The sequence below is a fragment of the Hydra vulgaris genome, chromosome 11 (genome assembly GCF_038396675.1).
Source record: "Hydra vulgaris chromosome 11, alternate assembly HydraT2T_AEP".
Taxonomy (NCBI): domain Eukaryota; kingdom Metazoa; phylum Cnidaria; class Hydrozoa; order Anthoathecata; family Hydridae; genus Hydra; species Hydra vulgaris.
Window position 1 is genome coordinate 11,636,437 of NC_088930.1, and position 13,697 is coordinate 11,650,133.

Genomic DNA, 13,697 nt, shown 5'->3' on the forward strand with positions numbered 1-13,697 from the left:
TAATCTATTATCTTGATGTTTTTACAAAATTAAAAATATTCTCAAGTTTTGATTTGCTTTTAATTCTATTAACATTGGGTTTGCAATAGCGCATATATAGGGGAGACCGGGGCTAGTTGGCCGCAGAGGTAAGTTGACGAACTGCGTTTATGTTTAGAGCCTTTCATCAGAAAGTGACAAAAATTACTCAGAAACTTCCTCATTGACCATTTCATCATTCACTGTAGTATTGTCAGGATTCGCGCATGCGCATGGGAGATATTGAGATTTATGCGTTTTTTGGACAAAAACGTAACTTTTAGAACATCGCTTCCTTTTTACTTTACAAAGAAAATATTTAGTCGTATGAAAAAAAAATTATTGTAAAAGTTCCAGTCACAATTGGTTTACTATATCCAGTCGGACTTTTTTTTCAAGCTGCCGTTTTTCAGGATCTATAGACTGTTTATTAAAAAAAAAGCTTTCGGGGTAAGTTGACAAATTTTTTACGGGGTAAGTTGGCTCATAGCATTTACTATGGAAAAAAATATTTATTTTTATAAAATTATTTTTTTTATTTTTAACAATATTGAAAATATTTATTCTTACAAAAAAATTAAAAATAATTTTATTTAGTTTTTTTTTCCACAGATAAAAGGTGGGTTACTGTTTGGCTTTTATACGGACTAATATTTGGTACCAGCTAAAAGTAATATTAAATTTTGGGATAAAATTGTTGCAAAAATTAATTTAAAAAAAGTTTCCATTAATTTTGCACTTAATAGTGCATTAATAATCATTTTTATAGTTTGCGCCCGTGGTGGGGTAAGTTGGCGCAAATTTTTTTTTTTTGAGGGTCCGGAAAGGCCCCAAGAATTTTTTTTTTTAAATGAATGCAAATTTTATAAAATACCCTAATCCATACTCTTTAAGACTACACTTTAATACTTTTAAAAAAATGTACTGTTAGGCCTACAGAGCTCATAGAGTAAAAACCGAGCCAACTAGCCCCGGTCTCCCCTACTATTCACTTTGAGTTTCTACGTGCGTTTGTTTAAAACATTCCGTTAGAGAAATCTGCTGTAACGACTTCAAACTTTTTTTTCATTACGAGGCGCAAAACTCAAACGCGTGTTCTACCGTAAAGCGAGTGACGTAATAATAATATTTTAAATCAGTGCTTTGTTAATAGAAGGAAGACAGAATTTTACTTTTAAGTTAAACAAGTTTTATCTTTAACTTGGGTAAACTGATCAATTTCTGGCCGCTTTGCCTTTATAATTTAAAAAAATAAATTCACATCGCGTAATATAAACAAACAAGTTTCGATTTAAATAGGTTACTTAACGATGAATACAGTTAGATAAAGTTAAAAAAAAAAAATTGAATTTAGGCATCAGTTGTTTAGGTATCAATTTTTTTGAATGCTAGTAAAAGACCTATTTCTGGCCATTTGAACTTAATTCTGATTGTATAAAGAAATTCACAAATTAAAAGAACTATTGATATTATACAGTTTTAACAATATTTTTTTCCAATATTACATGCAATTCGAGCGATTTACAAACGATTTGCCCTCTTCATTTAAGATTTTAGTGCTTATGAAAAACAGCCAGAATTAGGACGTGATCAGAAATAGGTCAGTTTACCCTAAATATTTTTAATCGAAATATACTAGCGGGTGCGATCGCTCTCTTCACGTGAAACACGTGAAGAGAGCGATCGTAAATTAAATATTTAAACAAGAGCTCGTAAATCACATGTTTTATAAAAGTATAGTTACTATATTGTACAAAATGTGATAGTAAAATCATAATTATTTTGTTATTACTAGATTTTTATGCAGTTATTCAATTTTACTTTTATTATTCTCGCCTATTATTGACATTTATTTTGATTTTAACAAACGCGCACATGCTTCTCTTTCAAAATCAATAAATCAGATTGCGAATATCTCTAAGCCTGTATAGGGTTGCAAAATATGCCGCTTGCTAAATCACAAGCACTGTGCATAAATTTATAATACCAGTAATGAGCCAATCCATAACCGCTATTTCGATACTTCAAAAAGTCCGGTAATACTGGTATTCCGGAATCATTACTACAGGTATTGAGTGCATTAGTCTTGATACCCGGTAACCGGTTATCTCCTAAAAGAAACCTTATCTCCTAAAAAATCTCCTAAAACCTTATCTCCGGTTATCTCCTAAAAGAAACCTTTTCGAGATGTCTTATCTCCAAAAAGTCAACAAAGTTACTTTTTGGAGATAAGACAATTCTATACTTCCTATAAAAAACAAATTTTAATAAAAAATTAAACTTTGATAATAAAAATAAATACATAATAAATAAATTTCAATAAAAAGTTCTATATTTCCGTTATTTTAAGAGAGATTGAATTTAAAATATAAAGTATATATATATATATATATATATATATATATATATATATATATATATATATATATATATATATATATATATATATATATATATATATATATATATTATTATTATTATTATTATTATTATTATTATTATTATTCAGTGATCAAATACAAATACAATAATCTATTTATAATTTGATGAAGAAGTGCTACACCAGGCCCCTCTATGCTGACGAACATGGAGATACAGACGCTACAGACAAAGCAGCAATTGTATCTATAAAGTTACTTTATAGATACAATTATATATATATATATATATATATATATATATATATATATATATATAAATATATATATATATATATATATATATATATATATATATATATATATATATATATATATATATATATATATATATATATATATATATATATAATTGTATCTATATCTGGTCTAAGCTTCTAGGGCATGAACGCTGCTTGATATTGTTTCTTTCAGTTTGTCCAATTGGGTTTCTCACTCATTTTAAACCATGCATGTGACCAGGAATAGCTAATAAAGTTTGCTATTTCTTTCAATGACGGTCATTCTTAAGGGATTAGAAAGTATCCTAGTAAGACGTAAACTGCTCTGTTTTTCCATCTTGCTGAGTGAGAACATGGCATTTGGTTGGCAGCTCCAGTTTGGGTTAAATACTGGTATCCAAGTAGTGCCTGCAAAACCTGGGAAAAAAAAATGCATATACAAACCATATCATTGATATCGAAAAATAACTTGCCAAACTGTCGCGCTGTTTAAAAACATTTAAAGAAATAAACCTACCCAATAGCCTATAACTATATCTCTAAATTTTTACAATTGGAGGAGGATAAGACATTTTATGTAGAACATTGTATGATTCTTTTAATTGTCGAATCTTTTCTTTTAGTTTCCTTATAAACTTAAAATCATGTAAAAAATGGCAATTTGTTGGTGTTGAAAAGTGGAAAACTACCATTTTTAAAAAATAAAATTGCTCCCAAATATATAACGAATCGGTCTGTTAAATAGCTCAGACCTTGAAATCCCTATTATTTCAAAAGAACCATCATAAGATTCACGTAAATTAAATTTAATTATTTATTAAATTACATCCTTTTAAAAAAAATAATATAAATTTTACTAACTTGTATTGACAAAGTTGGTAATAAGAGATAATTTATTAGCAATGTCATACTATAGCTATGTTTCCTTTATCATAGCTGCTAGGTTATTGGAGGTAGTATTTAGATTTTAATATGTAGTATTCAGGGTCGGACTGGCACTAAGAGGCTGGGGGTAAGACATAGATGGGACCCTTATAGATAGCAAAAAATTTATCAAAAATTTTTCTTAAAAGGGTATAGGGAAATAAAAATTGATGCATATTTACAATATTTAGTTATTATTAATTTGTATTTTTGTGTGTTTTTATTGTGTATCTTGATTTATAGAGAGGCCCAGGACCTTTAGACATAGCAGGGGCCCGGGTAAAAATGCTGCCCCCCCCAACTTCCCTCGCCAATCCGACCCTGGTAGTATTTTGAGACCAATGTATCAAAATATTGATCCCTCTGACTAAATTGCAAAGATCATACGTTCCACTTTCCTAACACCATAGTCATATGTTGCCATAGCTTTCCCATTAAAATGTAAAATAACAGATGTTTTAAAATACAGAGCCTTTTTAAGTTTAACTAGAGTTGTGACTTTTATCAGTTCTAAAAATAGCAGATTCATGTGGAGTGCGAATATCTTCATGGAAGCAACTAAATGAGTGCGTTTGTGGCTAGAGATATCAGCTTATGCGCACATGATATCAATTGAAATTGCCTTAACACAAAGTTAAAGTAAATATACTGAAAGATAAAACTTTTTATTTTTATTTTGAGAAGTATTATTACTCACTTTTGTTTTATTTTTTTTTGGAGGGTGGTTCCAACAACGGTTCAAAAACTGTAATTGCCATTTTAAGAGCATGATCCTGCTTATAATTGCTTATAAGAGCATGACCCTGTATATAATTGCGATAGAGCATGACCTTGTATATAATTGCTTTTAAGAACATGACCCTGTATATAGTTGCTTTTAAGAGCATGGCCCTGTATATAATTGCTTTTAAAAGCATTGCCTTGTATATAATTGCTTTACATAATTGAAAGCCATGTTCTTTGCTACCAGCTTCCTGTTAGCAGAATGCTCAACAAATGTTTTGCTTGCTGATATACAGCTCTTTTTATTAGCCATTTTATTTTTATATTTTTGTCGAGGATATAAAACGCCATAAGAAAATCCATACTAGACTTTCTCTTCAAACATGTTTTATAGGCATCAACAAGGTTATTCAACTTCTTTGTGGTGTCAGCACTGGATACTGACGGCAAATAAATTTAATATTCCAAAGCTGCTCAGAATCTTTCGCTATTACTTGCATATCAGCTTTTGCTGGTGGGGCAAGGCGTGTGTCAACTAGATTCTGATAGTAGCCAAATATGTTTTGTTCGTAATTCAAATGCAGCAGCTGGAACCAGCAGATCTATGATTTTTTTCGAACATTGTGGTTAGAAGTTATTTTACTTTCTCTTTGATACTTCCTTAGCACTAATGCGAACCATATTTTAGGATTATATATTATAACTAAAAGAAAAAATGGTCAAAATTACTTTACTTCTAATCTAATAGCAATAGTTAAGATAATTTTATATTATATTTACTCTAAACTTAAAGTAATAAAAAAAATCATTCAAACTCTCCAGCATTTTTAAAAAGTATTTTGTCTAAAGTAGCTTCTTTTTTTTTTGACCGAATAAAATTTTTAATTTAACAACTATTGTTTATTAAATTGTTTTTTGAATACAATTATTCATGTTGTTTAAAAGATTTCATGATATAATAAAATAAAGTTTCATAAGATAATAAAAATTTTTTGACTCAACTGTCTCTTACTATTCATACTAACATCCATGTTATTGCAACACAGTTCGAAGACATTTTGCCAAAAACCTTAATCTTTGTGCAATACTGCGTTAAAGTCATATCTTTAACAAAGAAATATTTGTGATTACCACGAACTTGCAAAGAGTATAAGGATTGGATTGTTAAAATGTGCCAACGTCATGATCTCAGTCGAAGCTCAAGTTTAACAGATTGCAGCACACAAAGTCAATGTTCGCCGGATATCAACGCTTCAATTCCCGATATGTTGTACCTTCTGTTAAGCAGTATTCAACAATTACAATTTGAGTGTAATCACTGCCGACAGTCATACTGGTTTACACCATTTACAAAAAGTGAAACTATCAATTCCGCTGTTTTTATTGATTTTTTTAAGAACAATGTGTCTAGTTGGAATTAGAAAACTTGATATTGTCATGCGTGACGGGCAATTTGCGTCAGACAAAAATTGTATAGCTTCAAGAAAATACAATCAATGTTCTTGTCTCGTGGCTGGGCAACTTACCCAATTTAAACTCTATTAAAAACCGTTGGGTATAATTAATAATTTATGTTCAAGTATGTTGGGTAGGGTTATGACATTTTTTGAATCTGTTGTGGCCATACTTCTATAACCTGAGAAATGTTGAGTAATTGATAAAAAACTGGTTTAATGGTAGTCTAGTTGCAAAAATAGCCCCCCTCCCCCTTGATAATAACGTGATTTTTCATAGATTACATGAGGACACATAAAGCTTATTTCCAACCCATTTATGAACAGCCACAAAAATAAATAAAACTAATTGTAAATTATATTTAGTATTTATAAACTACATATCATTGAAGTGGATCAATAAAAGTAATTATTTTCAGCAAGTTAGTTTTAACGCTTCACAGGTCATTCTTTCCAATAAATTTCACATTTGCATATTCCCATTTTTTGAATTTTGAAGGAGATCTTCCATCAATTTAACGCCTCGTTCAGCAATGACGTTTGCTCTTTGAATATGAACTAAACTATCTTCTTTGCTCCAGTGTTTCATAAAGCACTTTTAAGCAGCCTGTAGACTTAATTTCAGTCAATGCATCAAGCATATAGTCATATGATTTATCCTCAAATAATTGTTTGCTGAACCAAAGTTTTTTTCATTGATTTGCAATAAAAGTTGCTGCACTTTCAACTTCACACCTCCATGTTGGTATAAGAAAATAGGCAAGAAGAACATATGATGCTCTAGAGTTCCGTCTAGCACTGTGCAATGGAGGAGGCTTGTGCCACTTAATTTTTGGTAATTTTTTATGATTCTTGAAGTAACTAAAAGCTTCACGTAACTTATAAAGGAATTTGAAGTCATCTTGCCATCCCAAGTTTATGTAATGATTAGGCTCAGATTCATATGTATAATTTTTTTGAAGATTTTAATAAATTTCGGTTAAGTCCTTCACAAGTTTATAATCGAAACCAGGACTTGCTGATTTACAATTTACAAAATGATTCAAAACGTGTTTTAAAAGAAGATCCAGTATATGATGCTGACATCCTAAATATTGTGGTTTAGTAAAGCTTCTGGTTTCGATTTCATTTTGTATTTTTACAACTATACCATTTAATCTCCCTGTGTTTACTGCTGTTGTGTCACATATAATCATTGAAATACATTTCCATGCATCAAAATAATTTAGCAATTTTTTAAAAGCTTCAAAAATATCATTGGATTTTCCACTTTCACATTTAACAACTCCTAAGTTAATTTTCCTTTTCTCATTTTGAAGTATCACAACTTGGTATTCAGTCTTGTTTATTTTCTTTCCATCAAAATGTAGGTAGAATTGTTCTTCTTGCACCATTTTAGCAACAATTTTCTTCATGCTTTCCTCTTGCCTTATAGTTGATCTCCATATTCCTGTCTGACTTGGAATTTCTATTTCAATACCTTTTTCAAATAACTTTCTACAGATTCTAGCTGATTTATTTGTACTTAAAGATTCAGTTAACACAAGATTAGATGCTAACTTTGTTCTATTATATACTCTCTTTCTTGATTTTTTTAATTCCAGTGGTTCATAATTGTCTTGTGAATCTAAATTTGAACCACTTTCTTCTGATGCAGTTGAACTGCTAACTGGACGATTATTTGCATTGCTTGTAGAAGTTGTATCTTTTGCATTACAAACTCTGACTTTTGAAAGATGTAATGACACTTGTGTGTTAGTACTGTGACCAACTTCTCCTGAACCTAATAATTGTATGTTATAAAATTTTTTATCTTCCAGACTAAGCCATATGCCCTTAATATTGGTGATATCAAAAAGATCTCCAAAAACAGAGCATTCTTTCTTTTTGCCAGGCTTTTTAAGATACTTGTCATGTTTTTCTATAACCTTTTCAATTTTTCTTCCAACTGATTTTTTAGAAATACTTGGAAAGTTGAGTTTGTTCCATAATTTACTTATTTCGACAGAAATTAACTTTACTCTTTCTTTTCTGCTTTTTTCAATTGATGCCAGGTAGTTGTAACGTCCAATAATAAAAGTTTTTTTTAGCATTCTATTAAATGAATTCAATGGTTTTTCAACAAAGGGTAGACCAATTCTTGATGTTATACGTTCTTCAAACGAAACTAAATTATTTGCCCATACTCTTGAATATTTGTCAACAACAGTTTTGCTATATTTATTTGACATATTAGAAAAATCTAAAATGCATGGATAATATATGTTAGTAATGTTCTATGTTTTAATATTATTTTAATAAAAATACTTTTCTTTAAAAATTTACTGTATAAATATAAAATTAATTAAAAAAGACATTGAACTGGGTAAAGACAAAAGAAATGAGTAAAACATAAAACGCATTAGTATTAACTATTTTCTGCATTTGTGTAATATTTCAGTTCAGACCAACATATTACACAAGCACATAAAATAGTTTTTACTTAGGTGTGTTTTATGCTTCATAGCGAATTTAAAAATCAAACACTTCCATAATAGTCATAAAAACAACAATATTTTTATAGCATAACTTAATTGTGGGTAAGGGACATTTTTTAATTATATTCAATATTACATTGAAATTTTAATAATAACATTCAATTTCTCAGGTTTTAAAACTTTGGCCAATTAAAACTGTGACAAAAGTTAAAAAAATCATAACCCTAATGTCGGGTTTGAATTAATGCGTTTTCTAGTAATAAATTCATATATTAGACATTCTATTTGGTCGGATCTTTTTGGCTGTAATTGTAATTAAAGAAACAAAATATAGCTGTTTCTTTTAAACAAAAAATATTCCTTGAGATCATTGGTTTTTGATATTTTGTATTAAACAGTAAAGTGAAAAATAAGCGTCCCCCAATCATGAGTAAAAGTTTTTTTTTACACATGATTGGGGGAAATTATTTTTCTGCAATCGAATGTTTACAACATTGCTGAGACTAGCATTACAACTTTGCAAAAGTTAACAAGTAAATTGTTTGTAAAAGGTGTTAATCAAGTTGGAACAAAAATTTCTTAAAAAAGAGGGACATTAATAAAAAGTGTGTGATGATTCATCTCTGATCTTGTAAATGTTTCTTTCTTTGATTCTGTATTTATTAAGGGTTACAACATTTGAGGAAAGTGTGAATTATACAAGGAGAAGTCTAGATTAAATGAAAGTAAAAATTTAAAACTAGCCTGAGTTTGATGGAATTGCATCTGAGATAAAAGTTAATTTACTAATACAAATAGACCAAATAAGATTGAGGTGCTCAATAATCATTAAAATAAATAAGAGTTTGAATCACATGCTTAAATACATCATTATTGTATAGACATTTTCCTCCCACTTCAAAACTAGAAGTTCTGCAGTGTAAGAAAATATAAAAAAATTTGTCTGATTCCTAGAAAATGAAATATGTCAACTTTTTTTTCTTGTCTACTGATTATCTATGAATCTGCATTGGCTAAGCTTTTTTGATTGGTCTAATAACAGATTTATATAGAGGTTTCAACTTATGTAAGAAATTAAGAAGAAACGAAAGCAAATGTATACCATTATCTTTACACAATTCAACTAATTGATAGATAAATGAGGTGGATGATTCTCTAAAAACAATAGCGTAGAACATTATCTTGTTTTCTTTATCAAAGTGGTTCATGTAAGCAACAAAACACTCCTCATCTTTCATAAACTAATAGAGGCACCAGTAATATAACTTAATCTATCTCGAATAAAATCTAAAAACACTATTTAAACAAGCATTTACATCTTGTAGTAACAGTACCTCCACAAATGTCCCATATTTGTATTAGTAAATTAACTTTTATCTCAGATGCAATTCCATCAAACTCAGGCTAGTTTTAAATTTTTACTTTCATTTAATCTAGACTTCTCCTTGTATAATTCACACTTTCCTCAAATGTTGTAACCCTTAATAAATACAGAATCAAAGAAAGAAACATTTACAAGATCAGAGATGAAACATGCAGAAATACTTACATATTGCCCAGTAAAAGATGTTGTGAATTCTACAATGTTTACTCTTTTAAAGTGTTGTGTTGCAACAGGTCACGTTTTCTATTGGTAAATTGAAATATTTTTTTTTCTTCTTCTTTTCACTATAGTGGGATAACTAAGTTTTATTTTATACTTACGAATGTTGGGTTAATATGCCACTAAGATCTATTTTAATACACTGCAAGTTATTTAAAAAAAACAATTGCTAGAAATAAATGTCATATATATATATATATATATACATATATATATATATATATATATATATATATATATATATATATATATATATATATATATATATATATATATATGTATATATATATATATATATATATATATATATATATATATATATATATACATATATATATATGCATATATATTCATACATATATATTTATATACATATACATATATATATATATATATATATATATATATATATATATATATATACATACATATGTATATATATATACATACATATGTATATATTTATATATATATATGTCTATCCAAATATATATGTATATACATACATACATAAATACATACATACATACATACATAAATACATACATACATACATACATACATACATACATACATACATACATACATACATACATACATACATACATACATACATACATACATACATACATACATACATACATACATACATACATACATACATACATACATACATACATACATGCATACATACATACATACATACATACATAAGGTATATAAGTTACTATATTTTATTTATAATTAAGACTGTTGTTGTATCAGAAGGTTTTCTATTAATCGAGCCACAAATACAAAAACTGTCTAAATTTTAATTTGGTACCCACGGCAACTATATAACGAAAAAAATAATGAATTTGAGAGAAAAAACTATTTCTTTGTTCACTGGATAAAAGAAAGAATTCTAAAAAGTTTAGCAGTAAGAACTATGACAAATGATAGACAAGTCCTAAAAATATACGTGGAAATCAAATGCAATTAGTAATATTTTTAGAGGAAGGGCACACTCCATTCTTATGAAAATAAATATAAAAATCAAGTGATTTTCCATTCTAGTTATATCTTATTGATGGTCTCTAATCGCCTCTGAAATGAAAACTTATACTAGTCCCAGTATAAGTAGCCGGATCAGTCAACATGAATAACTTGGAAACTTTGAAAATTAAAAAAAAAGATTTTCAGAAAGTAAACATTTTTTAATCATTATTAGTCACTCTTCATTTTCATGACAATCATCACGCATCATCATTGTAATAAACATTGTAACATTGTTATAACAAACATTATGGCAAACATTGCCACGTCATTATGATAACCAGCACGCAGATTATTGCACACTTAAAAGAAATTTGATACTTACTACTTCTTAAAGATAAGATTTTTTCTACTTACGTATTTTAATTCTGTTTTTTAAATTATAATTCTTCCTCTTAATTCACTTTTTCTTTGTCACTTTTATTCTGTATAATAAGATTATATTTTTTTACATATAAAACCGTCAAAGTTACATATAAAACCGTCAAAGTCACATTTTCAGATCTATTCTTTTTATTATTATTATTTTCTTTTTGCAGATTTGTAGATATTTATAAAATTTTTCACAAAAATGAACTCCCTTTATTCTTAAACTTTGTTAAAAGCAAGTAAAACCAACTTCGGTTGAAACTGGTAAAAACATCCTACAGTCTAACGCACCCTACGGTTCATAAAACTTCCTTTTCCTCAGCAAGTCATAATTTTTTTAAAATTTTATTTTGCAAATTTGGAATACCCATAATATTCTTTACTAAAGTTATCTCTCTCTCTCCCCCATGTTTTAATTAAACTCATGAGATCATCTTTGGTCCTCCTCTAGGAAATAAAACACACCGTAACTGCATTTTGTCCCAGCTTTATCAACTTTTAATTGTTTTTTAAACAATAATCATTTTCAGAACCCCTAAATTTGAGCTTCTGAAACAATTCAGATTAACCATATCTCAGTTATTAAGTACCAGCAAACTCAAAATCTTGCCAAGCAAGCAATTTGGGATGCAATCCGTTCCTTTAAACTCAAGTTAGCAAATGACAAAAATTAAGAAAAATCTTTTTTCCTACATTAACATCAGGTTTTCTGTAAGCAACCATGTTGTGAAATTGCGTTTTATGATTTGTAAAATTAGTATCTTGTTTTTTATTGTCAATACACTAAACAATCAATTTTGATCTGACTTTTTCATCGAGGCTTACAATCAAACTTTATCTTTATTTGCCAAACTTTACTTTTTGACATTTTAGATTATTAGTCTGTTCAAAATTTATTTTAAGCTTTATTTTAAGCATAGCTGCTTTAGTGCTACTAGCTAACTAGGTTTGCTGTTAATAATAAGCTCATGGTTCATTTATTAATCCGTGCAACCAAGGCCGGCGCAAAAGGGGTGTGTCATCAATCAATGAAACTTTCGTTCATTTATTCGGCAAATTTAACCCTTTTAGAAAAGTAAGTCGGCCAATGTCGACTAGTCAGACAGCAATTTTTTATAAAAAAAAGGATCTTTTTTTTTTTAGTCAGCAAAAATTGTATTGGCACCCACCCTACCCTCACGTGGCACCTACTCGCGCCGGCCCTGCGTGCAACTAAATATATACTGCAATATTAGGCGAATCTATTGCTATCACCAAATTTATAGTTATCAAAAGTTTATAGCTATCAAGTAATCTATCGCTATCAACAAATTTAAATCAAGTAATCTATCTCTGTCAACGAATCTATCACTATCAACGAATTTATAGTTATCAGGTAATCTATCGCTGTCAACAAAATATGTAAACGAGCAAACGAAAACATGAACTGAAGATAATCAATTTATAATTTTAAATACTAATTAAACTATATTTAATATTTATAAATTTAAATATAGTTTAATTAATATTTTTTTATATTTACCCAAATGAAAAAATGTTTTTATTTCTTTTTATTTTTAATGAATTTTGGATAAAGTATTTGGTTTCAACAAGAAACATGACAACAAAACCTGGTATTATACAAGACATAAAATACTGGTATTATACAAGACAACAAAATAATGGTGACATACAAGACAACAAAATACTAGTGTCATAAAAGGTAACAAAATAATGGTATCATACAAGACAACAAGTAGTTTGAAGAAATTGTAATACTGATATTTTAATCGTCTAATTACTAGAAAATTTAACTTTTAATTCCGTCGGAAAGTTTTAAAACTATTTTAAAAGTTTTTTTATCAGTATTAATTTAATATAAGCATAATTTGATATAAAGTTTACTCATAAAAAAAAGGATTATATTTATTCTGAACTTGTCTTAACTGTTTAAAATATGTTTTTTATTAACTTATTTTTTACAACTATTACTTGATTTTATAATTATATATATTTTTTTCAATATTGTTTATCACCCATTTTATATCATATCATACATTTTACTTTTTTTAAACATGTTTCATTTTTTTACGTTTTGAATTAATCAATATCTATTTAAAAAAATGAAAAACTCTTCGTCTTTACGATAGCATTATTAGTCATCGATAATAAGTGCTTAAAATTTCTAGATGTCACGATGGATCAAAACTACCGAAAACAAATACCCAAATATCATTAACATTTTAACTTCGACATTATGATCATTTATAGAAATATTTATAAGTTTTTAAGTATAAATAGTATATAAATATCTATTTAAATGTTATCACATTTTACAAATATTTCGCAATGTTTTTTTTACTTTTTTGATTATTAGCTTTTTCATTTTATTTTTTAAAAAAAGTCCCTGAGTAAAAATGGTTTCTTCACTAAGTAATTTATTTTGTATTTTTACC